Genomic DNA, 27,424 nt, shown 5'->3' with positions numbered 1-27,424 from the left:
TTTTTTTCTTGCTATATTATGAGAAAATTGCACCTTGAGTGTCTTTTCCTTAACATTATATAACAATAAAAAACAAGTTTGGATGGTCACAAAGCCACCATACTATTGATGATGGTGGTGATTCACATGTATAAATAAGGTATTGTGGGTCGAGTTAATCGCTTACGGCCATACCACCCTGAACACGCCCGATCTCGTCCGATCTCGGAAGCTAAGCAGGGTCGGGCCTGGTTAGTACTTGGATGGGAGACCGCCTGGGAATACCAGGTGCTGTAAGCTTTTAACAATTTTCTTTGCAACCAGCAGAGGGGACTGTTGCTGCTGCTTTAAAGGAGAAGCACCTTTGAAAGAGCACGAAAGACTCAGCATCAAAGAAAACCAGGCTATGGAACACACACACATCATCACTGAAGGAAAAGAGTGAACATTTAAATGACTTTTGATAGTCGAAACACTACTTTATTCATGCACTAGTAACCTATCACTCTCAAAAATGTCCTATTTGGAGAGAAGGATGAAAGAGCGGGGAGTTTACTCACCATCAAGGAAGAAACAGTATATGAAACCCTCACAGTCTTACTGATGGAAATTGTCATGATTTTGTTTCTTGCAATAATATGATAAAATTGCACCTTCAGATTCTTTTCATTTAACATAAACAACAACAAAAGATGAGTTTCAATGGACACAAAATAAAAGGAAAGTGTTGGTTATGGTTATGATTCTCTGTATTGCCATCAGAGCTTGGTGTTGCTCCTGCTTCAGAGGAGACACATTTTTGAATGAGCAGGAAAGACTGGCAATCAAAGCAAGAAAGGATATTCAGTCGGAGATCATCATAGGTGGAGGATGAGATTGAACATTCAAATGACATTTGATATTCGAAACACTACTATATTCATGTCAAATTAACATATCACCCTAAAAATGTCATATTTGGAGAGAAGGGTGAAAGAGCAGGGAGAAATTACTCACCATGAAGGAAGAGACAGTATATGAAACCCTGACATTATTACTGAAGGACATTATTAAATTATGGTAGTGATTTTTTTCTTGCTATATTATGAGAAAATTGCACCTTGAGTGTCTTTTCCTTAACATTATATAACAATAAAAAACAAGTTTGGATGGTCACAAAGCAACCATACTATTGATGATGGTGGTGATTCACATGTATAAATAAGGTATTGTGGGTCGAGTTAATCGCTTACGGCCATACCACCCTGAACACGCCCGATCTCGTCCGATCTCGGAAGCTAAGCAGGGTCGGGCCTGGTTAGTACTTGGATGGGAGACCGCCTGGGAATACCAGGTGCTGTAAGCTTTTAACAATTTTCTTTGCAACCAGCAGAGGGGACTGTTGCTGCTGCTTTAAAGGAGAAGCACCTTTGAAAGAGCACGAAAGACTCAGCATCAAAGAAAACCAGGCTATGGAACACACACACATCATCACTGAAGGAAAAGAGTGAACATTTAAATGACTTTTGATAGTCGAAACACTACTTTATTCATGCACTAGTAACCTATCACTCTCAAAAATGTCCTATTTGTTGAGAAGGATGAAAGAGCGGGGAGTTTACTCACCATCAAGGAAGAAACAGTATATGAAACCCTCACAGTCTTACTGATGGAAATTGTCATGATTTTGTTTCTTGCAATAATATGATAAAATTGCACCTTCAGATTCTTTTCATTTAACATAAACAACAACAAAAGATGAGTTTCAATGGACACAAAATAAAAGGAAAGTGTTGGTTATGGTTATGATTCTCTGTATTGCCATCAGAGCTTGGTGTTGCTCCTGCTTCAGAGGAGACACATTTTTGAATGAGCAGGAAAGACTGGCAATCAAAGCAAGAAAGGATATTCAGTCGGAGATCATCATAGGTGGAGGATGAGATTGAACATTCAAATGACATTTGATATTCGAAACACTACTATATTCATGTCAAATTAACATATCACCCTAAAAATGTCATATTTGGAGAGAAGGGTGAAAGAGCAGGGAGAAATTACTCACCATGAAGGAAGAAACAGTATATGAAACCCTGACATTATTACTGAAGGACATTATTAAATTATTGTAGTGATTTTTTTCTTGCTATATTATGAGAAAATTGCACCTTGAGTGTCTTTTCCTTAACATTATATAACAATAAAAAACAAGTTTGGATGGTCACAAAGCAACCATGCTATTGATGATGGTGGCGATTCACATGTATAAATAAGGTATTGTGGGTCGAGTTAATCGCTTACGGCCATACCACCCTGAACACGCCCGATCTCGTCCGATCTCGGAAGCTAAGCAGGGTCGGGCCTGGTTAGTACTTGGATGGGAGACCGCCTGGGAATACCAGGTGCTGTAAGCTTTTAACAATTTTCTTTGCAACCAGCAGAGGGGACTGTTGCTGCTGCTTTAAAGGAGAAGCACCTTTGAAAGAGCACGAAAGACTCAGCATCAAAGAAAACCAGGCTATGGAACACACACACATCATCACTGAAGGAAAAGAGTGAACATTTAAATGACTTTTGATAGTCGAAACACTACTTTATTCATGCACTAGTAACCTATCACTCTCAAAATGTCCTATTTGGAGAGAAGGATGAAAGAGCGGGGAGTTTACTCACCATCAAGGAAGAAACAGTATATGAAACCCTCACAGTCTTACTGATGGAAATTGTCATGATTTTGTTTCTTGCAATAATATGATAAAATTGCACCTTCAGATTCTTTTCATTTAAGATAAACAACAACAAAAGATGAGTTTCAATGGACACAAAATAAAAGGAAAGTGTTGGTTATGGTTATGATTCTCTGTATTGCCATCAGAGCTTGGTGTTGCTCCTGCTTCAGAGGAGACACATTTTTGAATGAGCAGGAAAGACTGGCAATCAAAGCAAGAAAGGATATTCAGTCGGAGATCATCATAGGTGGAGGATGAGATTGAACATTCAAATGACATTTGATATTCGAAACACTACTATATTCATGTCAAATTAACATATCACCCTAAAAATGTCATATTTGGAGAGCAGGGTGAAAGAGCAGGGAGAAATTACTCACCATGAAGGAAGAAACAGTATATGAAACCCTGACATTATTACTGAAGGACATTATTAAATTATTGTAGTGATTTTTTTCTTGCTATATTATGAGAAAATTGCACCTTGAGTGTCTTTTCCTTAACATTATATAACAATAAAAAACAAGTTTGGATGGTCACAAAGCAACCATGCTATTGATGATGGTGGCGATTCACATGTATAAATAAGGTATTGTGGGTCGAGTTAATCGCTTACGGCCATACCACCCTGAACACGCCCGATCTCGTACGATCTCGGAAGCTAAGCAGGGTCGGGCCTGGTTAGTACTTGGATGGGAGAACGCCTGGGAATACCAGGTGCTGTAAGCTTTTAACAATTTTCTTTGCAACCAGCAGAGGGGACTGTTGCTGCTGCTTTAAAGGAGAAGCACCTTTGAAAGAGCACGAAAGACTCAGCATCAAAGAAAACCAGGCTATGGAACACACACACATCATCACTGAAGGAAAAGAGTGAACATTTAAATGACTTTTGATAGTCGAAACACTACTTTATTCATGCACTAGTAACCTATCACTCTCAAAATGTCCTATTTGGAGAGAAGGATGAAAGAGCGGGGAGTTTACTCACCATCAAGGAAGAAACAGTATATGAAACCCTCACAGTCTTACTGATGGAAATTGTCATGATTTTGTTTCTTGCAATAATATGATAAAATTGCACCTTCAGATTCTTTTCATTTAAGATAAACAACAACAAAAGATGAGTTTCAATGGACACAAAATAAAAGGAAAGTGTTGGTTATGGTTATGATTCTCTGTATTGCCATCAGAGCTTGGTGTTGCTCCTGCTTCAGAGGAGACACATTTTTGAATGAGCAGGAAAGACTGGCAATCAAAGCAAGAAAGGATATTCAGTCGGAGATCATCATAGGTGGAGGATGAGATTGAACATTCAAATGACATTTGATATTCGAAACACTACTATATTCATGTCAAATTAACATATCACCCTAAAAATGTCATATTTGGAGAGAAGGGTGAAAGAGCAGGGAGAAATTACTCACCATGAAGGAAGAAACAGTATATGAAACCCTGACATTATTACTGAAGGACATTATTAAATTATTGTAGTGATTTTTTTCTTGCTATATTATGAGAAAATTGCACCTTGAGTGTCTTTTCCTTAACATTATATAACAATAAAAAACAAGTTTGGATGGTCACAAAGCAACCATGCTATTGATGATGGTGGCGATTCACATGTATAAATAAGGTATTGTGGGTCGAGTTAATCGCTTACGGCCATACCACCCTGAACATGCCCGATCTCGTCCGATCTCGGAAGCTAAGCAGGGTCGGGCCTGGTTAGTACTTGGATGGGAGACCGCCTGGGAATACCAGGTGCTGTAAGCTTTTAACAATTTTCTTTGCAACCAGCAGAGGGGACTGTTGCTGCTGCTTTAAAGGAGAAGCACCTTTGAAAGAGCACGAAAGACTCAGCATCAAAGAAAACCAGGCTATGGAACACACACACATCATCACTGAAGGAAAAGAGTGAACATTTAAATGACTTTTGATAGTCGAAACACTACTTTATTCATGCACTAGTAACCTATCACTCTCAAAATGTCCTATTTGGAGAGAAGGATGAAAGAGCGGGGAGTTTACTCACCATCAAGGAAGAAACAGTATATGAAACCCTCACAGTCTTACTGATGGAAATTGTCATGATTTTGTTTCTTGCAATAATATGATAAAATTGCACCTTCAGATTCTTTTCATTTAACATAAACAACAACAAAAGATGAGTTTCAATGGACACAAAATAAAAGGAAAGTGTTGGTTATGGTTATGATTCTCTGTATTGCCATCAGAGCTTGGTGTTGCTCCTGCTTCAGAGGAGACACATTTTTGAATGAGCAGGAAAGACTGGCAATCAAAGCAAGAAAGGATATTCAGTCGGAGATCATCATAGGTGGAGGATGAGATTGAACATTCAAATGACATTTGATATTCGAAACACTACTATATTCATGTCAAATTAACATATCACCCTAAAAATGTCATATTTGGAGAGCAGGGTGAAAGAGCAGGGAGAAATTACTCACCATGAAGGAAGAAACAGTATATGCAACCCTGACATTATTACTGAAGGACATTATTAAATTATTGTAGTGATTTTTTTCTTGCTATATTATGAGAAAATTGCACCTTGAGTGTCTTTTCCTTAACATTATATAACAATAAAAAACAAGTTTGGATGGTCACAAAGCAACCATGCTATTGATGATGGTGGCGATTCACATGTATAAATAAGGTATTGTGGGTTGAGTTAATCGCTTACGGCCATACCACCCTGAACACGCCCGATCTCGTCTGATCTCGGAAGCTAAGCAGGGTCGGGCCTGGTTAGTACTTGGATGGGAGACCGCCTGGGAATACCAGGTGCTGTAAGCTTTTAACAATTTTCTTTGCAACCAGCAGAGGGGACTGTTGCTGCTGCTTTAAAGGAGAAGCACCTTTGAAAGAGCACGAAAGACTCAGCATCAAAGAAAACCAGGCTATGGAACACACACACATCATCACTGAAGGAAAAGAGTGAACATTTAAATGACTTTTGATAGTCGAAACACTACTTTATTCATGCACTAGTAACCTATCACTCTCAAAATGTCCTATTTGGAGAGAATGATGAAAGAGCGGGGAGTTTACTCACCATCAAGGAAGAAACAGTATATGAAACCCTCACAGTCTTACTGATGGAAATTGTCATGATTTTGTTTCTTGCAATAATATGATAAAATTGCACCTTCAGATTCTTTTCATTTAAGATAAACAACAACAAAAGATGAGTTTCAATGGACACAAAATAAAAGGAAAGTGTTGGTTATGGTTATGATTCTCTGTATTGCCATCAGAGCTTGGTGTTGCTCCTGCTTCAGAGGAGACACATTTTTGAATGAGCAGGAAAGACTGGCAATCAAAGCAAGAAAGGATATTCAGTCGGAGATCATCATAGGTGGAGGATGAGATTGAACATTCAAATGACATTTGATATTCGAAACACTACTATATTCATGTCAAATTAACATATCACCCTAAAAATGTCATATTTGGAGAGCAGGGTGAAAGAGCAGGGAGAAATTACTCACCATGAAGGAAGAAACAGTATATGAAACCCTGACATTATTACTGAAGGACATTATTAAATTATTGTAGTGATTTTTTTCTTGCTATATTATGAGAAAATTGCACCTTGAGTGTCTTTTCCTTAACATTATATAACAATAAAAAACAAGTTTGGATGGTCACAAAGCAACCATGCTATTGATGATGGTGGCGATTCACATGTATAAATAAGGTATTGTGGGTCGAGTTAATCGCTTACGGCCATACCACCCTGAACTCGCCCGATCTCGTCCGATCTCGGAAGCTAAGCAGGGTTGGGCCTGGTTAGTACTTGGATGGGAGACCGCCTGGGAATACCAGGTGCTGTAAGCTTTTAACAATTTTCTTTGCAACCAGCAGAGGGGACTGTTGCTGCTGCTTTAAAGGAGAAGCACCTTTGAAAGAGCACGAAAGACTCAGCATCAAAGAAAACCAGGCTATGGAACACACACACATCATCACTGAAGGAAAAGAGTAAACATTTAAATGACTTTTGATAGTCGAAACACTACTTTATTCATGCACTAGTAACCTATCACTCTCAAAATGTCCTATTTGGAGAGAAGGATGAAAGAGCGGGGAGTTTACTCACCATCAAGGAAGAAACAGTATATGAAACCCTCACAGTCTTACTGATGGAAATTGTCATGATTTTGTTTCTTGCAATAATATGATAAAATTGCACCTTCAGATTCTTTTCATTTAAGATAAACAACAACAAAAGATGAGTTTCAATGGACACAAAATAAAAGGAAAGTGTTGGTTATGGTTATGATTCTCTGTATTGCCATCAGAGCTTGGTGTTGCTCCTGCTTCAGAGGAGACACATTTTTGAATGAGCAGGAAAGACTGGCAATCAAAGCAAGAAAGGATATTCAGTCGGAGATCATCATAGGTGGAGGATGAGATTGAACATTCAAATGACATTTGATATTCGAAACACTACTATATTCATGTCAAATTAACATATCACCCTAAAAATGTCATATTTGGAGAGCAGGGTGAAAGAGCAGGGAGAAATTACTCACCATGAAGGAAGAAACAGTATATGAAACCCTGACATTATTACTGAAGGACATTATTAAATTATGGTAGTGATTTTTTTCTTGCTATATTATGAGAAAATTGCACCTTGAGTGTCTTTTCCTTAACATTATATAACAATAAAAAACAAGTTTGGATGGTCACAAAGCCACCATACTATTGATGATGGTGGTGATTCACATGTATAAATAAGGTATTGTGGGTCGAGTTAATCGCTTACGGCCATACCACCCTGAACACGCCCGATCTCGTCCGATCTCGGAAGCTAAGCAGGGTCGGGCCTGGTTAGTACTTGGATGGGAGACCGCCTGGGAATACCAGGTGCTGTAAGCTTTTAACAATTTTCTTTGCAACCAGCAGAGGGGACTGTTGCTGCTGCTTTAAAGGAGAAGCACCTTTGAAAGAGCACGAAAGACTCAGCATCAAAGAAAACCAGGCTATGGAACACACACACATCATCACTGAAGGAAAAGAGTGAACATTTAAATGACTTTTGATAGTCGAAACACTACTTTATTCATGCACTAGTAACCTATCACTCTCAAAAATGTCCTATTTGGAGAGAAGGATGAAAGAGCGGGGAGTTTACTCACCATCAAGGAAGAAACAGTATATGAAACCCTCACAGTCTTACTGATGGAAATTGTCATGATTTTGTTTCTTGCAATAATATGATAAAATTGCACCTTCAGATTCTTTTCATTTAACATAAACAACAACAAAAGATGAGTTTCAATGGACACAAAATAAAAGGAAAGTGTTGGTTATGGTTATGATTCTCTGTATTGCCATCAGAGCTTGGTGTTGCTCCTGCTTCAGAGGAGACACATTTTTGAATGAGCAGGAAAGACTGGCAATCAAAGCAAGAAAGGATATTCAGTCGGAGATCATCATAGGTGGAGGATGAGATTGAACATTCAAATGACATTTGATATTCGAAACACTACTATATTCATGTCAAATTAACATATCACCCTAAAAATGTCATATTTGGAGAGAAGGGTGAAAGAGCAGGGAGAAATTACTCACCATGAAGGAAGAGACAGTATATGAAACCCTGACATTATTACTGAAGGACATTATTAAATTATGGTAGTGATTTTTTTCTTGCTATATTATGAGAAAATTGCACCTTGAGTGTCTTTTCCTTAACATTATATAACAATAAAAAACAAGTTTGGATGGTCACAAAGCAACCATACTATTGATGATGGTGGTGATTCACATGTATAAATAAGGTATTGTGGGTCGAGTTAATCGCTTACGGCCATACCACCCTGAACACGCCCGATCTCGTCCGATCTCGGAAGCTAAGCAGGGTCGGGCCTGGTTAGTACTTGGATGGGAGACCGCCTGGGAATACCAGGTGCTGTAAGCTTTTAACAATTTTCTTTGCAACCAGCAGAGGGGACTGTTGCTGCTGCTTTAAAGGAGAAGCACCTTTGAAAGAGCACGAAAGACTCAGCATCAAAGAAAACCAGGCTATGGAACACACACACATCATCACTGAAGGAAAAGAGTGAACATTTAAATGACTTTTGATAGTCGAAACACTACTTTATTCATGCACTAGTAACCTATCACTCTCAAAAATGTCCTATTTGTTGAGAAGGATGAAAGAGCGGGGAGTTTACTCACCATCAAGGAAGAAACAGTATATGAAACCCTCACAGTCTTACTGATGGAAATTGTCATGATTTTGTTTCTTGCAATAATATGATAAAATTGCACCTTCAGATTCTTTTCATTTAACATAAACAACAACAAAAGATGAGTTTCAATGGACACAAAATAAAAGGAAAGTGTTGGTTATGGTTATGATTCTCTGTATTGCCATCAGAGCTTGGTGTTGCTCCTGCTTCAGAGGAGACACATTTTTGAATGAGCAGGAAAGACTGGCAATCAAAGCAAGAAAGGATATTCAGTCGGAGATCATCATAGGTGGAGGATGAGATTGAACATTCAAATGACATTTGATATTCGAAACACTACTATATTCATGTCAAATTAACATATCACCCTAAAAATGTCATATTTGGAGAGAAGGGTGAAAGAGCAGGGAGAAATTACTCACCATGAAGGAAGAAACAGTATATGAAACCCTGACATTATTACTGAAGGACATTATTAAATTATTGTAGTGATTTTTTTCTTGCTATATTATGAGAAAATTGCACCTTGAGTGTCTTTTCCTTAACATTATATAACAATAAAAAACAAGTTTGGATGGTCACAAAGCAACCATGCTATTGATGATGGTGGCGATTCACATGTATAAATAAGGTATTGTGGGTCGAGTTAATCGCTTACGGCCATACCACCCTGAACACGCCCGATCTCGTCCGATCTCGGAAGCTAAGCAGGGTCGGGCCTGGTTAGTACTTGGATGGGAGACCGCCTGGGAATACCAGGTGCTGTAAGCTTTTAACAATTTTCTTTGCAACCAGCAGAGGGGACTGTTGCTGCTGCTTTAAAGGAGAAGCACCTTTGAAAGAGCACGAAAGACTCAGCATCAAAGAAAACCAGGCTATGGAACACACACACATCATCACTGAAGGAAAAGAGTGAACATTTAAATGACTTTTGATAGTCGAAACACTACTTTATTCATGCACTAGTAACCTATCACTCTCAAAATGTCCTATTTGGAGAGAAGGATGAAAGAGCGGGGAGTTTACTCACCATCAAGGAAGAAACAGTATATGAAACCCTCACAGTCTTACTGATGGAAATTGTCATGATTTTGTTTCTTGCAATAATATGATAAAATTGCACCTTCAGATTCTTTTCATTTAAGATAAACAACAACAAAAGATGAGTTTCAATGGACACAAAATAAAAGGAAAGTGTTGGTTATGGTTATGATTCTCTGTATTGCCATCAGAGCTTGGTGTTGCTCCTGCTTCAGAGGAGACACATTTTTGAATGAGCAGGAAAGACTGGCAATCAAAGCAAGAAAGGATATTCAGTCGGAGATCATCATAGGTGGAGGATGAGATTGAACATTCAAATGACATTTGATATTCGAAACACTACTATATTCATGTCAAATTAACATATCACCCTAAAAATGTCATATTTGGAGAGCAGGGTGAAAGAGCAGGGAGAAATTACTCACCATGAAGGAAGAAACAGTATATGAAACCCTGACATTATTACTGAAGGACATTATTAAATTATTGTAGTGATTTTTTTCTTGCTATATTATGAGAAAATTGCACCTTGAGTGTCTTTTCCTTAACATTATATAACAATAAAAAACAAGTTTGGATGGTCACAAAGCAACCATGCTATTGATGATGGTGGCGATTCACATGTATAAATAAGGTATTGTGGGTCGAGTTAATCGCTTACGGCCATACCACCCTGAACACGCCCGATCTCGTACGATCTCGGAAGCTAAGCAGGGTCGGGCCTGGTTAGTACTTGGATGGGAGAACGCCTGGGAATACCAGGTGCTGTAAGCTTTTAACAATTTTCTTTGCAACCAGCAGAGGGGACTGTTGCTGCTGCTTTAAAGGAGAAGCACCTTTGAAAGAGCACGAAAGACTCAGCATCAAAGAAAACCAGGCTATGGAACACACACACATCATCACTGAAGGAAAAGAGTGAACATTTAAATGACTTTTGATAGTCGAAACACTACTTTATTCATGCACTAGTAACCTATCACTCTCAAAATGTCCTATTTGGAGAGAAGGATGAAAGAGCGGGGAGTTTACTCACCATCAAGGAAGAAACAGTATATGAAACCCTCACAGTCTTACTGATGGAAATTGTCATGATTTTGTTTCTTGCAATAATATGATAAAATTGCACCTTCAGATTCTTTTCATTTAAGATAAACAACAACAAAAGATGAGTTTCAATGGACACAAAATAAAAGGAAAGTGTTGGTTATGGTTATGATTCTCTGTATTGCCATCAGAGCTTGGTGTTGCTCCTGCTTCAGAGGAGACACATTTTTGAATGAGCAGGAAAGACTGGCAATCAAAGCAAGAAAGGATATTCAGTCGGAGATCATCATAGGTGGAGGATGAGATTGAACATTCAAATGACATTTGATATTCGAAACACTACTATATTCATGTCAAATTAACATATCACCCTAAAAATGTCATATTTGGAGAGAAGGGTGAAAGAGCAGGGAGAAATTACTCACCATGAAGGAAGAAACAGTATATGAAACCCTGACATTATTACTGAAGGACATTATTAAATTATTGTAGTGATTTTTTTCTTGCTATATTATGAGAAAATTGCACCTTGAGTGTCTTTTCCTTAACATTATATAACAATAAAAAACAAGTTTGGATGGTCACAAAGCAACCATGCTATTGATGATGGTGGCGATTCACATGTATAAATAAGGTATTGTGGGTCGAGTTAATCGCTTACGGCCATACCACCCTGAACATGCCCGATCTCGTCCGATCTCGGAAGCTAAGCAGGGTCGGGCCTGGTTAGTACTTGGATGGGAGACCGCCTGGGAATACCAGGTGCTGTAAGCTTTTAACAATTTTCTTTGCAACCAGCAGAGGGGACTGTTGCTGCTGCTTTAAAGGAGAAGCACCTTTGAAAGAGCACGAAAGACTCAGCATCAAAGAAAACCAGGCTATGGAACACACACACATCATCACTGAAGGAAAAGAGTGAACATTTAAATGACTTTTGATAGTCGAAACACTACTTTATTCATGCACTAGTAACCTATCACTCTCAAAATGTCCTATTTGGAGAGAAGGATGAAAGAGCGGGGAGTTTACTCACCATCAAGGAAGAAACAGTATATGAAACCCTCACAGTCTTACTGATGGAAATTGTCATGATTTTGTTTCTTGCAATAATATGATAAAATTGCACCTTCAGATTCTTTTCATTTAACATAAACAACAACAAAAGATGAGTTTCAATGGACACAAAATAAAAGGAAAGTGTTGGTTATGGTTATGATTCTCTGTATTGCCATCAGAGCTTGGTGTTGCTCCTGCTTCAGAGGAGACACATTTTTGAATGAGCAGGAAAGACTGGCAATCAAAGCAAGAAAGGATATTCAGTCGGAGATCATCATAGGTGGAGGATGAGATTGAACATTCAAATGACATTTGATATTCGAAACACTACTATATTCATGTCAAATTAACATATCACCCTAAAAATGTCATATTTGGAGAGCAGGGTGAAAGAGCAGGGAGAAATTACTCACCATGAAGGAAGAAACAGTATATGCAACCCTGACATTATTACTGAAGGACATTATTAAATTATTGTAGTGATTTTTTTCTTGCTATATTATGAGAAAATTGCACCTTGAGTGTCTTTTCCTTAACATTATATAACAATAAAAAACAAGTTTGGATGGTCACAAAGCAACCATGCTATTGATGATGGTGGCGATTCACATGTATAAATAAGGTATTGTGGGTTGAGTTAATCGCTTACGGCCATACCACCCTGAACACGCCCGATCTCGTCTGATCTCGGAAGCTAAGCAGGGTCGGGCCTGGTTAGTACTTGGATGGGAGACCGCCTGGGAATACCAGGTGCTGTAAGCTTTTAACAATTTTCTTTGCAACCAGCAGAGGGGACTGTTGCTGCTGCTTTAAAGGAGAAGCACCTTTGAAAGAGCACGAAAGACTCAGCATCAAAGAAAACCAGGCTATGGAACACACACACATCATCACTGAAGGAAAAGAGTGAACATTTAAATGACTTTTGATAGTCGAAACACTACTTTATTCATGCACTAGTAACCTATCACTCTCAAAATGTCCTATTTGGAGAGAATGATGAAAGAGCGGGGAGTTTACTCACCATCAAGGAAGAAACAGTATATGAAACCCTCACAGTCTTACTGATGGAAATTGTCATGATTTTGTTTCTTGCAATAATATGATAAAATTGCACCTTCAGATTCTTTTCATTTAAGATAAACAACAACAAAAGATGAGTTTCAATGGACACAAAATAAAAGGAAAGTGTTGGTTATGGTTATGATTCTCTGTATTGCCATCAGAGCTTGGTGTTGCTCCTGCTTCAGAGGAGACACATTTTTGAATGAGCAGGAAAGACTGGCAATCAAAGCAAGAAAGGATATTCAGTCGGAGATCATCATAGGTGGAGGATGAGATTGAACATTCAAATGACATTTGATATTCGAAACACTACTATATTCATGTCAAATTAACATATCACCCTAAAAATGTCATATTTGGAGAGCAGGGTGAAAGAGCAGGGAGAAATTACTCACCATGAAGGAAGAAACAGTATATGAAACCCTGACATTATTACTGAAGGACATTATTAAATTATTGTAGTGATTTTTTTCTTGCTATATTATGAGAAAATTGCACCTTGAGTGTCTTTTCCTTAACATTATATAACAATAAAAAACAAGTTTGGATGGTCACAAAGCAACCATGCTATTGATGATGGTGGCGATTCACATGTATAAATAAGGTATTGTGGGTCGAGTTAATCGCTTACGGCCATACCACCCTGAACTCGCCCGATCTCGTCCGATCTCGGAAGCTAAGCAGGGTTGGGCCTGGTTAGTACTTGGATGGGAGACCGCCTGGGAATACCAGGTGCTGTAAGCTTTTAACAATTTTCTTTGCAACCAGCAGAGGGGACTGTTGCTGCTGCTTTAAAGGAGAAGCACCTTTGAAAGAGCACGAAAGACTCAGCATCAAAGAAAACCAGGCTATGGAACACACACACATCATCACTGAAGGAAAAGAGTAAACATTTAAATGACTTTTGATAGTCGAAACACTACTTTATTCATGCACTAGTAACCTATCACTCTCAAAATGTCCTATTTGGAGAGAAGGATGAAAGAGCGGGGAGTTTACTCACCATCAAGGAAGAAACAGTATATGAAACCCTCACAGTCTTACTGATGGAAATTGTCATGATTTTGTTTCTTGCAATAATATGATAAAATTGCACCTTCAGATTCTTTTCATTTAACATAAACAACAACAAAAGATGAGTTTCAATGGACACAAAATAAAAGGAAAGTGTTGGTTATGGTTATGATTCTCTGTATTGCCATCAGAGCTTGGTGTTGCTCCTGCTTCAGAGGAGACACATTTTTGAATGAGCAGGAAAGACTGGCAATCAAAGCAAGAAAGGATATTCAGTCGGAGATCATCATAGGTGGAGGATGAGATTGAACATTCAAATGAAATTTGATATTCGAAACATTACTATATTCATGTCAAATTAACATATCACCCTAAAAATGTCATATTTGGAGAGCAGGGTGAAAGAGCAGGGAGAAATTACTCACCATGAAGGAAGAAACAGTATATGCAACCCTGACATTATTACTGAAGGACATTATTAAATTATTGTAGTGATTTTTTTCTTGCTATATTATGAGAAAATTGCACCTTGAGTGTCTTTTCCTTAACATTATATAACAATAAAAAACAAGTTTGGATGGTCACAAAGCAACCATGCTATTGATGATGGTGGTGATTCACATGTATAAATAAGGTATTGTGGGTCGAGTTAATCGCTTACGGCCATACCACCCTGAACACGCCCGATCTCGTCCGATCTCGGAAGCTAAGCAGGGTCGGGCCTGGTTAGTACTTGGATGGGAGACCGCCTGGGAATACCAGGTGCTGTAAGCTTTTAACAATTTTCTTTGCAACCAGCAGAGGGGACTGTTGCTGCTGCTTTAAAGGAGAAGCACCTTTGAAAGAGCACGAAAGACTCAGCATCAAAGAAAACCAGGCTATGGAACACACACACATCATCACTGAAGGAAAAGAGTGAACATTTAAATGACTTTTGATAGTCGAAACACTACTTTATTCATGCACTAGTAACCTATCACTCTCAAAATGTCCTATTTGGAGAGAAGGATGAAAGAGCGGGGAGTTTACTCACCATCAAGGAAGAAACAGTATATGAAACCCTCACAGTCTTACTGATGGAAATTGTCATGATTTTGTTTCTTGCAATAATATGATAAAATTGCACCTTCAGATTCTTTTCATTTAACATAAACAACAACAAAAGATGAGTTTCAATGGAAACAAAATAAAAGGAAAGTGTTGGTTATGGTTATGATTCTCTGTATTGCCATCAGAGCTTGGTGTTGCTCCTGCTTCAGAGGAGACACATTTTTGAATGAGCAGGAAAGACTGGCAATCAAAGCAAGAAAGGATATTCAGTCGGAGATCATCATAGGTGGAGGATGAGATTGAACATTCAAATGAAATTTGATATTCGAAACATTACTATATTCATGTCAAATTAACATATCACCCTAAAAATGTCATATTTGGAGAGCAGGGTGAAAGAGCAGGGAGAAATTACTCACCATGAAGGAAGAAACAGTATATGCAACCCTGACATTATTACTGAAGGACATTATTAAATTATTGTAGTGATTTTTTTCTTGCTATATTATGAGAAAATTGCACCTTGAGTGTCTTTTCCTTAACATTATATAACAATAAAAAACAAGTTTGGATGGTCACAAAGCAACCATGCTATTGATGATGGTGGCGATTCACATGTATAAATAAGGTATTGTGGGTCGAGTTAATCGCTTACGGCCATACCACCCTGAACACGCCCGATCATGTCTGATCTCGGAAGCTAAGCAGGGTCGGGCCTGGTTAGTACTTGGATGGGAGACCGCCTGGGAATACCAGGTGCTGTAAGCTTTTAACAATTTTCTTTGCAACCAGCAGAGGGGACTGTTGCTGCTGCTTTAAAGGAGAAGCACCTTTGAAAGAGCACGAAAGACTCAGCATCAAAGAAAACCAGGCTATGGAACACACACACATCATCACTGAAGGAAAAGAGTGAACATTTAAATGACTTTTGATAGTCGAAACACTACTTTATTCATGCACTAGTAACCTATCACTCTCAAAATGTCCTATTTGGAGAGAATGATGAAAGAGCGGGGAGTTTACTCACCATCAAGGAAGAAACAGTATATGAAACCCTCACAGTCTTACTGATGGAAATTGTCATGATTTTGTTTCTTGCAATAATATGATAAAATTGCACCTTCAGATTCTTTTCATTTAAGATAAACAACAACAAAAGATGAGTTTCAATGGACACAAAATAAAAGGAAAGTGTTGGTTATGGTTATGATTCTCTGTATTGCCATCAGAGCTTGGTGTTGCTCCTGCTTCAGAGGAGACACATTTTTGAATGAGCAGGAAAGACTGGCAATCAAAGCAAGAAAGGATATTCAGTCGGAGATCATCTAAGGTGGAGGATGAGATTGAACATTCAAATGACATTTGATATTCGAAACACTACTATATTCATGTCAAATTAACATATCACCCTAAAAATGTCATATTTGGAGAGCAGGGTGAAAGAGCAGGGAGAAATTACTCACCATGAAGGAAGAAACAGTATATGAAACCCTGACATTATTACTGAAGGACATTATTAAATTATTGTAGTGATTTTTTTCTTGCTATATTATGAGAAAATTGCACCTTGAGTGTCTTTTCCTTAACATTATATAACAATAAAAAACAAGTTTGGATGGTCACAAAGCAACCATGCTATTGATGATGGTGGCGATTCACATGTATAAATAAGGTATTGTGGGTCGAGTTAATCGCTTACGGCCATACCACCCTGAACTCGCCCGATCTCGTCCGATCTCGGAAGCTAAGCAGGGTTGGGCCTGGTTAGTACTTGGATGGGAGACCGCCTGGGAATACCAGGTGCTGTAAGCTTTTAACAATTTTCTTTGCAACCAGCAGAGGGGACTGTTGCTGCTGCTTTAAAGGAGAAGCACCTTTGAAAGAGCACGAAAGACTCAGCATCAAAGAAAACCAGGCTATGGAACACACACACATCATCACTGAAGGAAAAGAGTGAACATTTAAATGACTTTTGATAGTCGAAACACTACTTTATTCATGCACTAGTAACCTATCACTCTCAAAATGTCCTATTTGGAGAGAAGGATGAAAGAGCGGGGAGTTTACTCACCATCAAGGAAGAAACAGTATATGAAACCCTCACAGTCTTACTGATGGAAATTGTCATGATTTTGTTTCTTGCAATAATATGATAAAATTGCACCTTCAGATTCTTTTCATTTAACATAAACAACAACAAAAGATGAGTTTCAATGGACACAAAATAAAAGGAAAGTGTTGGTTATGGTTATGATTCTCTGTATTGCCATCAGAGCTTGGTGTTGCTCCTGCTTCAGAGGAGACACATTTTTGAATGAGCAGGAAAGACTGGCAATCAAAGCAAGAAAGGATATTCAGTCGGAGATCATCATAGGTGGAGGATGAGATTGAACATTCAAATGACATTTGATATTCGAAACACTACTATATTCATGTCAAATTAACATATCACCCTAAAAATGTCATATTTGGAGAGCAGGGTGAAAGAGCAGGGAGAAATTACTCACCATGAAGGAAGAAACAGTATATGAAACCCTGACATTATTACTGAAGGACATTATTAAATTATTGTAGTGATTTTTTTCTTGCTGTATTATGAGAAAATTGCACCTTGAGTGTCTTTTCCTTAACATTATATAACAATAAAAAACAAGTTTGGATGGTCACAAAGCAACCATGCTATTGATGATGGTGGCGATTCACATGTATAAATAAGGTATTGTGGGTCTAGTTAATCGCTTACGGCCATACCACCCTGAACACGCCCGATCTCGTCCGATCTCGGAAGCTAAGCAGGGTCGGGCCTGGTTAGTACTTGGATGGGAGACCGCCTGGGAATACCAGGTGCTGTAAGCTTTTAACAATTTTCTTTGCAACCAGCAGAGGGGACTGTTGCTGCTGCTTTAAAGGAGAAGCACCTTTGAAAGAGCACGAAAGACTCAGCATCAAAGAAAACCAGGCTATGGAACACACACACATCATCACTGAAGGAAAAGAGTGAACATTTAAATGACTTTTGATAGTCGAAACACTACTTTATTCATGCACTAGTAACCTATCACTCTCAAAATGTCCTATTTGGAGAGAAGGATGAAAGAGCGGGGAGTTTACTCACCATCAAGGAAGAAACAGTATATGAAACCCTCACAGTCTTACTGATGGAAATTGTCATGATTTTGTTTCTTGCAATAATATGATAAAATTGCACCTTCAGATTCTTTTCATTTAACATAAACAACAACAAAAGATGAGTTTCAATGGACACAAAATAAAAGGAAAGTGTTGGTTATGGTTATGATTCTCTGTATTGCCATCAGAGCTTGGTGTTGCTCCTGCTTCAGAGGAGACACATTTTTGAATGAGCAGGAAAGACTGGCAATCAAAGCAAGAAAGGATATTCAGTCGGAGATCATCATAGGTGGAGGATGAGATTGAACATTCAAATGAAATTTGATATTCGAAACATTACTATATTCATGTCAAATTAACATATCACCCTAAAAATGTCATATTTGGAGAGCAGGGTGAAAGAGCAGGGAGAAATTACTCACCATGAAGGAAGAAACAGTATATGCAACCCTGACATTATTACTGAAGGACATTATTAAATTATTGTAGTGATTTTTTTCTTGCTATATTATGAGAAAATTGCACCTTGAGTGTCTTTTCCTTAACATTATATAACAATAAAAAACAAGTTTGGATGGTCACAAAGCAACCATGCTATTGATAATGGTGGTGATTCACATGTATAAATAAGGTATTGTGGGTCGAGTTAATCGCTTACGGCCATACCACCCTGAACACGCCCGATCTCGTCCGATCTCGGAAGCTAAGCAGGGTCGGGCCTGGTTAGTACTTGGATGGGAGACCGCCTGGGAATACCAGGTGCTGTAAGCTTTTAACAATTTTCTTTGCAACCAGCAGAGGGGACTGTTGCTGCTGCTTTAAAGGAGAAGCACCTTTGAAAGAGCACGAAAGACTCAGCATCAAAGAAAACCAGGCTATGGAACACACACACATCATCACTGAAGGAAAAGAGTGAACATTTAAATGACTTTTGATAGTCGAAACACTACTTTATTCATGCACTAGTAACCTATCACTCTCAAAATGTCCTATTTGGAGAGAAGGATGAAAGAGCGGGGAGTTTACTCACCATCAAGGAAGAAACAGTATATGAAACCCTCACAGTCTTACTGATGGAAATTGTCATGATTTTGTTTCTTGCAATAATATGATAAAATTGCACCTTCAGATTCTTTTCATTTAACATAAACAACAACAAAAGATGAGTTTCAATGGACACAAAATAAAAGGAAAGTGTTGGTTATGGTTATGATTCTCTGTATTGCCATCAGAGCTTGGTGTTGCTCCTGCTTCAGAGGAGACACATTTTTGAATGAGCAGGAAAGACTGGCAATCAAAGCAAGAAAGGATATTCAGTCGGAGATCATCATAGGTGGAGGATGAGATTGAACATTCAAATGAAATTTGATATTCGAAACATTACTATATTCATGTCAAATTAACATATCACCCTAAAAATGTCATATTTGGAGAGCAGGGTGAAAGAGCAGGGAGAAATTACTCACCATGAAGGAAGAAACAGTATATGCAACCCTGTCATTATTACTGAAGGACATTATTAAATTATTGTAGTGATTTTTTTCTTGCTATATTATGAGAAAATTGCACCTTGAGTGTCTTTTCCTTAACATTATATAACAATAAAAAACAAGTTTGGATGGTCACAAAGCAACCATGCTATTGATGATGGTGGTGATTCACATGTATAAATAAGGTATTGTGGGTCGAGTTAATCGCTTACGGCCATACCACCCTGAACACGCCCGATCTCGTCCGATCTCGGAAGCTAAGCAGGGTCGGGCCTGGTTAGTACTTGGATGGGAGACCGCCTGGGAATACCAGGTGCTGTAAGCTTTTAACAATTTTCTTTGCAACCAGCAGAGGGGACTGTTGCTGCTGCTTTAAAGGAGAAGCACCTTTGAAAGAGCACGAAAGACTCAGCATCAAAGAAAACCAGGCTATGGAACACACACACATCATCACTGAAGGAAAAGAGTGAACATTTAAATGACTTTTGATAGTCGAAACACTACTTTATTCATGCACTAGTAACCTATCACTCTCAAAATGTCCTATTTGGAGAGAAGGATGAAAGAGCGGGGAGTTTACTCACCATCAAGGAAGAAACAGTATATGAAACCCTCACAGTCTTACTGATGGAAATTGTCATGATTTTGTTTCTTGCAATAATATGATAAAATTGCACCTTCAGATTCTTTTCATTTAACATAAACAACAACAAAAGATGAGTTTCAATGGACACAAAATAAAAGGAAAGTGTTGGTTATGGTTATGATTCTCTGTATTGCCATCAGAGCTTGGTGTTGCTCCTGCTTCAGAGGAGACACATTTTTGAATGAGCAGGAAAGACTGGCAATCAAAGCAAGAAAGGATATTCAGTCGGAGATCATCATAGGTGGAGGATGAGATTGAACATTCAAATGACATTTGATATTCGAAACACTACTATATTCATGTCAAATTAACATATCACCCTAAAAATGTCATATTTGGAGAGCAGGGTGAAAGAGCAGGGAGAAATTACTCACCATGAAGGAAGAAACAGTATATGAAACCCTGACATTATTACTGAAGGACATTATTAAATTATTGTAGTGATTTTTTTCTTGCTATATTATGAGAAAATTGCACCTTGAGTGTCTTTTCCTTAACATTATATAACAATAAAAAACAAGTTTGGATGGTCACAAAGCAACCATGCTATTGATGATGGTGGCGATTCACATGTATAAATAAGGTATTGTGGGTCGAGTTAATCGCTTACGGCCATACCACCCTGAACACGCCCGATCTCGTCTGATCTCGGAAGCTAAGCAGGGTCGGGCCTGGTTAGTACTTGGATGGGAGACCGCCTGGGAATACCAGGTGCTGTAAGCTTTTAACAATTTTCTTTGCAACCAGCAGAGGGGACTGTTGCTGCTGCTTTAAAGGAGAAGCACCTTTGAAAGAGCACAAAAGACTCAGCATCAAAGAAAACCAGGCTATGGAACACACACACATCATCACTGAAGGAAAAGAGTGAACATTTAAATGACTTTTGATAGTCGAAACACTACTTTATTCATGCACTAGTAACCTATCACTCTCAAAATGTCCTATTTGGAGAGAAGGATGAAAGAGCGGGGAGTTTACTCACCATCAAGGAAGAAACAGTATATGAAACCCTCACAGTCTTACTGATGGAAATTGTCATGATTTTGTTTCTTGCAATAATATGATAAAATTGCACCTTCAGATTCTTTTCATTTAAGATAAACAACAACAAAAGATGAGTTTCAATGGAAACAAAATAAAAGGAAAGTGTTGGTTATGGTTATGATTCTCTGTATTGCCATCAGAGCTTGGTGTTGCTCCTGCTTCAGAGGAGACACATTTTTGAATGAGCAGGAAAGACTGGCAATCAAAGCAAGAAAGGATATTCAGTCGGAGATCATCATAGGTGGAGGATGAGATTGAACATTCAAATGACATTTGATATTCGAAACACTACTATATTCATGTCAAATTAACATATCACCCTAAAAATGTCATATTTGGAGAGAAGGGTGAAATAGCAGGGAGAAATTACTCACCATGAAGGAAGAAACAGTATATGAAACCCTGACATTATTACTGAAGGACATTATTAAATTATTGTAGTGATTTTTTTCTTGCCATATTATGAGAAAATTGCACCTTGAGTGTCTTTTCCTTAACATTATATAACAATAAAAAACAAGTTTGGATGGTCACAAAGCAACCATGCTATTGATGATGGTGGCGATTCACATGTATAAATAAGGTATTGTGGGTTGAGTTAATCGCTTACGGCCATACCACCCTGAACACGCCCGATCTCGTCCGATCTCGGAAGCTAAGCAGGGTCGGGCCTGGTTAGTACTTGGATGGGAGACCGCCTGGGAATACCAGGTGCTGTAAGCTTTTAACAATTTTCTTTGCAACCAGCAGAGGGGACTGTTGCTGCTGCTTTAAAGGAGAAGCACCTTTGAAAGAGCACGAAAGACTCAGCATCAAAGAAAACCAGGCTATGGAACACACACACATCATCACTGAAGGAAAAGAGTGAACATTTAAATGACTTTTGATAGTCGAAACACTACTTTATTCATTCACTAGTAACCTATCACTCTCAAAATGTCCTATTTGGAGAGAAGGATGAAAGAGCGGGGAGTTTACTCACCATCAAGGAAGAAACAGTATATGAAACCCTCACAGTCTTACTGATGGAAATTGTCATGATTTTGTTTCTTGCAATAATATGATAAAATTGCACCTTCAGATTCTTTTCATTTAACATAAACAACAACAAAAGATGAGTTTCAATGGACACAAAATAAAAGGAAAGTGTTGGTTATGGTTATGATTCTCTGTATTGCCATCAGAGCTTGGTGTTGCTCCTGCTTCAGAGGAGACACATTTTTGAATGAGCAGGAAAGACTGGCAATCAAAGCAAGAAAGGATATTCAGTCGGAGATCATCATAGGTGGAGGATGAGATTGAACATTCAAATGACATTTGATATTCGAAACACTACTATATTCATGTCAAATTAACATATCACCCTAAAAATGTCATATTTGGAGAGAAGGGTGAAAGAGCAGGGAGAAATTACTCACCATGAAGGAAGAAACAGTATATGAAACCCTGACATTATTACTGAAGGACATTATTAAATTATTGTAGTGATTTTTTTCTTGCTATATTATGAGAAAATTGCACCTTGAGTGTCTTTTCCTTAACATTATATAACAATAAAAAACAAGTTTGGATGGTCACAAAGCAACCATGCTATTGATGATGGTGGCGATTCACATGTATAAATAAGGTATTGTGGGTCGAGTTAATCGCTTACGGCCATACCACCCTGAACACGCCCGATCTCGTCCGATCTCGGAAGCTAAGCAGGGTCGGGCCTGGTTAGTACTTGGATGGGAGACCGCCTGTGAATACCAGGTGCTGTAAGCTTTTAACAATTTTCTTTGCAACCAGCAGAGGGGACTGTTGCTGCTGCTTTAAAGGAGAAGCACCTTTGAAAGAGCACGAAAGACTCAGCATCAAAGAAAACCAGGCTATGGAACACACACACATCATCACTGAAGGAAAAGAGTGAACATTTAAATGACTTTTGATAGTCGAAACACTACTTTATTCATTCACTAGTAACCTATCACTCTCAAAATGTCCTATTTGGAGAGAAGGATGAAAGAGCGGGGAGTTTACTCACCATCAAGGAAGAAACAGTATATGAAACCCTCACAGTCTTACTGATGGAAATTGTCATGATTTTGTTTCTTGCAATAATATGATAAAATTGCACCTTCAGATGCTTTTCATTTAAGATAAACAACAACAAAAGATGAGTTTCAATGGACACAAAATAAAAGGAAAGTGTTGGTTATGGTTATGATTCTCTGTATTGCCATCAGAGCTTGGTGTTGCTCCTGCTTCAGAGGAGACACATTTTTGAATGAGCAGGAAAGACTGGCAATCAAAGCAAGAAAGGATATTCAGTCGGAGATCATCATAGGTGGAGGATGAGATTGAACATTCAAATGACATTTGATATTCGAAACACTACTATATTCATGTCAAATTAACATATCACCCTAAAAATGTCATATTTGGAGAGCAGGGTGAAAGAGCAGGGAGAAATTACTCACCATGAAGGAAGAAACAGTATATGAAACCCTGACATTATTACTGAAGGACATTATTAAATTATTGTAGTGATTTTTTTCTTGCTATATTATGAGAAAATTGCACCTTGAGTGTCTTTTCCTTAACATTATATAACAATAAAAAACAAGTTTGGATGGTCACAAAGCAACCATGCTATTGATGATGGTGGCGATTCACATGTATAAATAAGGTATTGTGGGTCGAGTTAATCGCTTACGGCCATACCACCCTGAACACGCCCGATCTCGTCCGATCTCGGAAGCTAAGCAGGGTCGGGCCTGGTTAGTACTTGGATGGGAGACCGCCTGGGAATACCAGGTGCTGTAAGCTTTTAACAATTTTCTTTGCAACCAGCAGAGGGGACTGTTGCTGCTGCTTTAAAGGAGAAGCACCTTTGAAAGAGCACGAAAGACTCAGCATCAAAGAAAACCAGGCTATGGAACACACACACATCATCACTGAAGGAAAAGAGTGAACATTTAACTGACTTTTGATAGTCGAAACACTACTTTATTCATGCACTAGTAACTTATCACTCTCAAAATGTCCTATTTGGAGAGAAGGATGAAAGAGCGGGGAGTTTACTCACCATCAAGGAAGAAACAGTATATGAAACCCTCACAGTCTTACTGATGGAAATTGTCATGATTTTGTTTCTTGCAATAATATGATCAAATTGCACCTTCAGATTCTTTTCATTTAACATAAACAACAACAAAAGATGAGTTTCAATGGACACAAAATAAAAGGAAAGTGTTGGTTATGGTTATGACTCTCTGTATTGCCATCAGAGCTTGGTGTTGCTCCTGCTTCAGAGGAGACACATTTTTGAATGAGCAGGAAAGACTGGCAATCAAAGCAAGAAAGGATATTCAGTCGGAGATCATCATAGGTGGAGGATGAGATTGAACATTCAAATGACATTTGATATTCGAAACACTACTATATTCATGTCAAATTAACATATCACCCTAAAAATGTCATATTTGGAGAGCAGGGTGAAAGAGCAGGGAGAAATTACTCACCATGAAGGAAGAAACAGTATATGAAACCCTGACATTATTACTGAAGGACATTATTAAATTATTGTAGTGATTTTTTTCTTGCTATATTATGAGAAAATTGCACCTTGAGTGTCTTTTCCTTAACATTATATAACAATAAAAAACAAGTTTGGATGGTCACAAAGCAACCATGCTATTGATGATGGTGGCGATTCACATGTATAAATAAGGTATTGTGGGTCGAGTTAATCGCTTACGGCCATACCACCCTGAACACGCCCGATCTCGTCCGATCTCGGAAGCTAAGCAGGGTCGGGCCTGGTTAGTACTTGGATGGGAGACCGCCTGGGAATACCAGGTGCTGTAAGCTTTTAACAATTTTCTTTGCAACCAGCAGAGGGGACTGTTGCTGCTGCTTTAAAGGAGAAGCACCTTTGAAAGAGCACGAAAGACTCAGCATCAAAGAAAACCAGGCTATGGAACACACACACATCATCACTGAAGGAAAAGAGTGAACATTTAAATGACTTTTGATAGTCGAAACACTACTTTATTCATTCACTAGTAACCTATCACTCTCAAAATGTCCTATTTGGAGAGAAGGATGAAAGAGCGGGGAGTTTACTCACCATCAAGGAAGAAACAGTATATGAAACCCTCACAGTCTTACTGATGGAAATTGTCATGATTTTGTTTCTTGCAATAATATGATAAAATTGCACCTTCAGATTCTTTTCATTTAAGATAAACAACAACAAAAGATGAGTTTCAATGGACACAAAAAAAAGGAAAGTGTTGGTTATGGTTATGATTCTCTGTATTGCCATCAGAGCTTGGTGTTGCTCCTGCTTCAGAGGAGACACATTTTTGAATGAGCAGGAAAGACTGGCAATCAAAGCAAGAAAGGATATTCAGTCGGAGATCATCATAGGTGGAGGATGAGATTGAACATTCAAATGACATTTGATATTCGAAACACTACTATATTCATGTCAAATTAACATATCACCCTAAAAATGTCATATTTGGAGAGAAGGGTGAAAGAGCAGGGAGAAATTACTCACCATGAAGGAAGAAACAGTATATGAAACCCTGACATTATTACTGAAGGACATTATTAAATTATTGTAGTGATTTTTTTCTTGCTATATTATGAGAAAATTGCACCTTGAGTGTCTTTTCCTTAACATTATATAACAATAAAAAACAAGTTTGGATGGTCACAAAGCAACCATGCTATTGATGATGGTGGCGATTCACATGTATAAATAAGGTATTGTGGGTCGAGTTAATCGCTTACGGCCATACCACCCTGAACACGCCCGATCTCGTCCGATCTCGGAAGCTAAGCAGGGTCGGGCCTGGTTAGTACTTGGATGGGAGACCGCCTGGGAATACCAGGTGCTGTAAGCTTTTAACAATTTTCTTTGCAACCAGCAGAGGGGACTGTTGCTGCTGCTTTAAAGGAGAAGCACCTTTGAAAGAGCACGAAAGACTCAGCATCAAAGAAAACCAGGCTATGGAACACACACACATCATCACTGAAGGAAAATAGTGAACATTTAAATGACTTTTGATAGTCGAAACACTACTTTATTCATGCACTAGTAACCTATCACTCTCAAAATGTCCTATTTGGAGAGAAGGATGAAAGAGCGGGGAGTTTACTCACCATCAAGGAAGAAACAGTATATGAAACCCTCACAGTCTTACTGATGGAAATTGTCATGATTTTGTTTCTTGCAATATTATGATAAAATTGCACCTTCTAATTCTTTTCATTTAAGATAAACAACAACAAAAGATGAGTTTCAATGGACACAAAATAAAAGGAAAGTGTTGGTTATGGTTATGATTCTCTGTATTGCCATCAGAGCTTGGTGTTGCTCCTGCTTCAGAGGAGACACATTTTTGAATGAGCAGGAAAGACTGGCAATCAAAGCAAGAAAGGATATTCAGTCGGAGATCATCATAGGTGGAGGATGAGATTGAACATTCAAATGACATTTGATATTCGAAACACTACTATATTCATGTCAAATTAACATATCACCCTAAAAATGTCATATTTGGAGAGAAGGGTGAAAGAGCAGGGAGAAATTACTCACCATGAAGGAAGAAACAGTATATGAAACCCTGACATTATTACTGAAGGACATTATTAAATTATTGTAGTGATTGTTTTCTTGCTATATTATGAGAAAATTGCACCTTGATTGTCTTTTCCTTAACATTATATAACAATAAAAAACAAGTTTGGATGGTCACAAAGCAACCATGCTATTGATGATGGTGGCGATTCACATGTATAAATAAGGTATTGTGGGTCAAGTTAATCGCTTACGGCCATACCACCCTGAACATGCCCGATCTCGTCCGATCTCGGAAGCTAAGCAGGGTCGGGCCTGGTTAGTACTTGGATGGGAGACCGCCTGGGAATACCAGGTGCTGTAAG

At 38.4% G+C, this 27,424-nt stretch overlaps 27 non-coding genes across 27 annotated transcripts in view; all 27 read left to right on the top strand.

Annotated features, from left to right (window-relative positions):
- The first annotated feature begins 160 nt into the window (after positions 1–160).
- On the top strand, positions 161–279 carry LOC133957589 (5S ribosomal RNA). The gene has a single exon (XR_009921374.1). It is a non-coding gene; the product is annotated as a 5S ribosomal RNA (ribosomal RNA).
- Positions 280–1,205: 926 nt separating this feature from the next.
- Positions 1,206–1,324, top strand: LOC133957588 (5S ribosomal RNA). Its single transcript, XR_009921373.1, has one exon. It is a non-coding gene; the product is annotated as a 5S ribosomal RNA (ribosomal RNA).
- A 926-nt stretch (positions 1,325–2,250) lies between these two features.
- LOC133957587 (5S ribosomal RNA) lies at positions 2,251–2,369 on the top strand. The gene has a single exon (XR_009921372.1). It is a non-coding gene; the product is annotated as a 5S ribosomal RNA (ribosomal RNA).
- A 925-nt stretch (positions 2,370–3,294) lies between these two features.
- Positions 3,295–3,413, top strand: LOC133957834 (5S ribosomal RNA). The gene has a single exon (XR_009921603.1). It is a non-coding gene; the product is annotated as a 5S ribosomal RNA (ribosomal RNA).
- A 925-nt stretch (positions 3,414–4,338) lies between these two features.
- LOC133957685 (5S ribosomal RNA) lies at positions 4,339–4,457 on the top strand. Its single transcript, XR_009921463.1, has one exon. It is a non-coding gene; the product is annotated as a 5S ribosomal RNA (ribosomal RNA).
- A 925-nt stretch (positions 4,458–5,382) lies between these two features.
- Positions 5,383–5,501, top strand: LOC133957647 (5S ribosomal RNA). The gene has a single exon (XR_009921427.1). It is a non-coding gene; the product is annotated as a 5S ribosomal RNA (ribosomal RNA).
- Positions 5,502–6,426: 925 nt separating this feature from the next.
- On the top strand, positions 6,427–6,545 carry LOC133957654 (5S ribosomal RNA). Its single transcript, XR_009921434.1, has one exon. It is a non-coding gene; the product is annotated as a 5S ribosomal RNA (ribosomal RNA).
- A 925-nt stretch (positions 6,546–7,470) lies between these two features.
- On the top strand, positions 7,471–7,589 carry LOC133957586 (5S ribosomal RNA). Its single transcript, XR_009921371.1, has one exon. It is a non-coding gene; the product is annotated as a 5S ribosomal RNA (ribosomal RNA).
- A 926-nt stretch (positions 7,590–8,515) lies between these two features.
- Positions 8,516–8,634, top strand: LOC133957585 (5S ribosomal RNA). The gene has a single exon (XR_009921370.1). It is a non-coding gene; the product is annotated as a 5S ribosomal RNA (ribosomal RNA).
- Positions 8,635–9,560: 926 nt separating this feature from the next.
- Positions 9,561–9,679, top strand: LOC133957584 (5S ribosomal RNA). The gene has a single exon (XR_009921369.1). It is a non-coding gene; the product is annotated as a 5S ribosomal RNA (ribosomal RNA).
- A 925-nt stretch (positions 9,680–10,604) lies between these two features.
- On the top strand, positions 10,605–10,723 carry LOC133957833 (5S ribosomal RNA). The gene has a single exon (XR_009921602.1). It is a non-coding gene; the product is annotated as a 5S ribosomal RNA (ribosomal RNA).
- Positions 10,724–11,648: 925 nt separating this feature from the next.
- LOC133957684 (5S ribosomal RNA) lies at positions 11,649–11,767 on the top strand. The gene has a single exon (XR_009921462.1). It is a non-coding gene; the product is annotated as a 5S ribosomal RNA (ribosomal RNA).
- Positions 11,768–12,692: 925 nt separating this feature from the next.
- Positions 12,693–12,811, top strand: LOC133957646 (5S ribosomal RNA). Its single transcript, XR_009921426.1, has one exon. It is a non-coding gene; the product is annotated as a 5S ribosomal RNA (ribosomal RNA).
- A 925-nt stretch (positions 12,812–13,736) lies between these two features.
- Positions 13,737–13,855, top strand: LOC133957653 (5S ribosomal RNA). Its single transcript, XR_009921433.1, has one exon. It is a non-coding gene; the product is annotated as a 5S ribosomal RNA (ribosomal RNA).
- A 925-nt stretch (positions 13,856–14,780) lies between these two features.
- On the top strand, positions 14,781–14,899 carry LOC133957583 (5S ribosomal RNA). The gene has a single exon (XR_009921368.1). It is a non-coding gene; the product is annotated as a 5S ribosomal RNA (ribosomal RNA).
- A 925-nt stretch (positions 14,900–15,824) lies between these two features.
- LOC133957784 (5S ribosomal RNA) lies at positions 15,825–15,943 on the top strand. Its single transcript, XR_009921555.1, has one exon. It is a non-coding gene; the product is annotated as a 5S ribosomal RNA (ribosomal RNA).
- A 925-nt stretch (positions 15,944–16,868) lies between these two features.
- LOC133957652 (5S ribosomal RNA) lies at positions 16,869–16,987 on the top strand. Its single transcript, XR_009921432.1, has one exon. It is a non-coding gene; the product is annotated as a 5S ribosomal RNA (ribosomal RNA).
- Positions 16,988–17,912: 925 nt separating this feature from the next.
- Positions 17,913–18,031, top strand: LOC133957582 (5S ribosomal RNA). The gene has a single exon (XR_009921367.1). It is a non-coding gene; the product is annotated as a 5S ribosomal RNA (ribosomal RNA).
- A 925-nt stretch (positions 18,032–18,956) lies between these two features.
- Positions 18,957–19,075, top strand: LOC133957581 (5S ribosomal RNA). The gene has a single exon (XR_009921366.1). It is a non-coding gene; the product is annotated as a 5S ribosomal RNA (ribosomal RNA).
- Positions 19,076–20,000: 925 nt separating this feature from the next.
- LOC133957580 (5S ribosomal RNA) lies at positions 20,001–20,119 on the top strand. The gene has a single exon (XR_009921365.1). It is a non-coding gene; the product is annotated as a 5S ribosomal RNA (ribosomal RNA).
- Positions 20,120–21,044: 925 nt separating this feature from the next.
- On the top strand, positions 21,045–21,163 carry LOC133957645 (5S ribosomal RNA). The gene has a single exon (XR_009921425.1). It is a non-coding gene; the product is annotated as a 5S ribosomal RNA (ribosomal RNA).
- A 925-nt stretch (positions 21,164–22,088) lies between these two features.
- Positions 22,089–22,207, top strand: LOC133957578 (5S ribosomal RNA). Its single transcript, XR_009921363.1, has one exon. It is a non-coding gene; the product is annotated as a 5S ribosomal RNA (ribosomal RNA).
- Positions 22,208–23,132: 925 nt separating this feature from the next.
- On the top strand, positions 23,133–23,251 carry LOC133957691 (5S ribosomal RNA). Its single transcript, XR_009921468.1, has one exon. It is a non-coding gene; the product is annotated as a 5S ribosomal RNA (ribosomal RNA).
- Positions 23,252–24,176: 925 nt separating this feature from the next.
- On the top strand, positions 24,177–24,295 carry LOC133957577 (5S ribosomal RNA). The gene has a single exon (XR_009921362.1). It is a non-coding gene; the product is annotated as a 5S ribosomal RNA (ribosomal RNA).
- A 925-nt stretch (positions 24,296–25,220) lies between these two features.
- Positions 25,221–25,339, top strand: LOC133957576 (5S ribosomal RNA). The gene has a single exon (XR_009921361.1). It is a non-coding gene; the product is annotated as a 5S ribosomal RNA (ribosomal RNA).
- Positions 25,340–26,263: 924 nt separating this feature from the next.
- Positions 26,264–26,382, top strand: LOC133957575 (5S ribosomal RNA). Its single transcript, XR_009921360.1, has one exon. It is a non-coding gene; the product is annotated as a 5S ribosomal RNA (ribosomal RNA).
- Positions 26,383–27,307: 925 nt separating this feature from the next.
- Positions 27,308–27,424, top strand: part of LOC133957683 (5S ribosomal RNA) — a 119-nt gene continuing 2 nt past the window's right edge. The window contains exon 1 of the ribosomal RNA XR_009921461.1: positions 27,308–27,424. This exon is cut by the window's right edge and continues 2 nt beyond it. This is a non-coding gene — a ribosomal RNA (5S ribosomal RNA).

Source organism: Platichthys flesus, chromosome 7 (assembly GCF_949316205.1).
Source record: "Platichthys flesus chromosome 7, fPlaFle2.1, whole genome shotgun sequence".
Lineage (NCBI taxonomy): Eukaryota > Metazoa > Chordata > Actinopteri > Pleuronectiformes > Pleuronectidae > Platichthys > Platichthys flesus.
The sequence above is the reverse complement of the archived record's forward strand: the minus strand, read 5'-3'. Positions and strand labels throughout refer to the sequence as shown.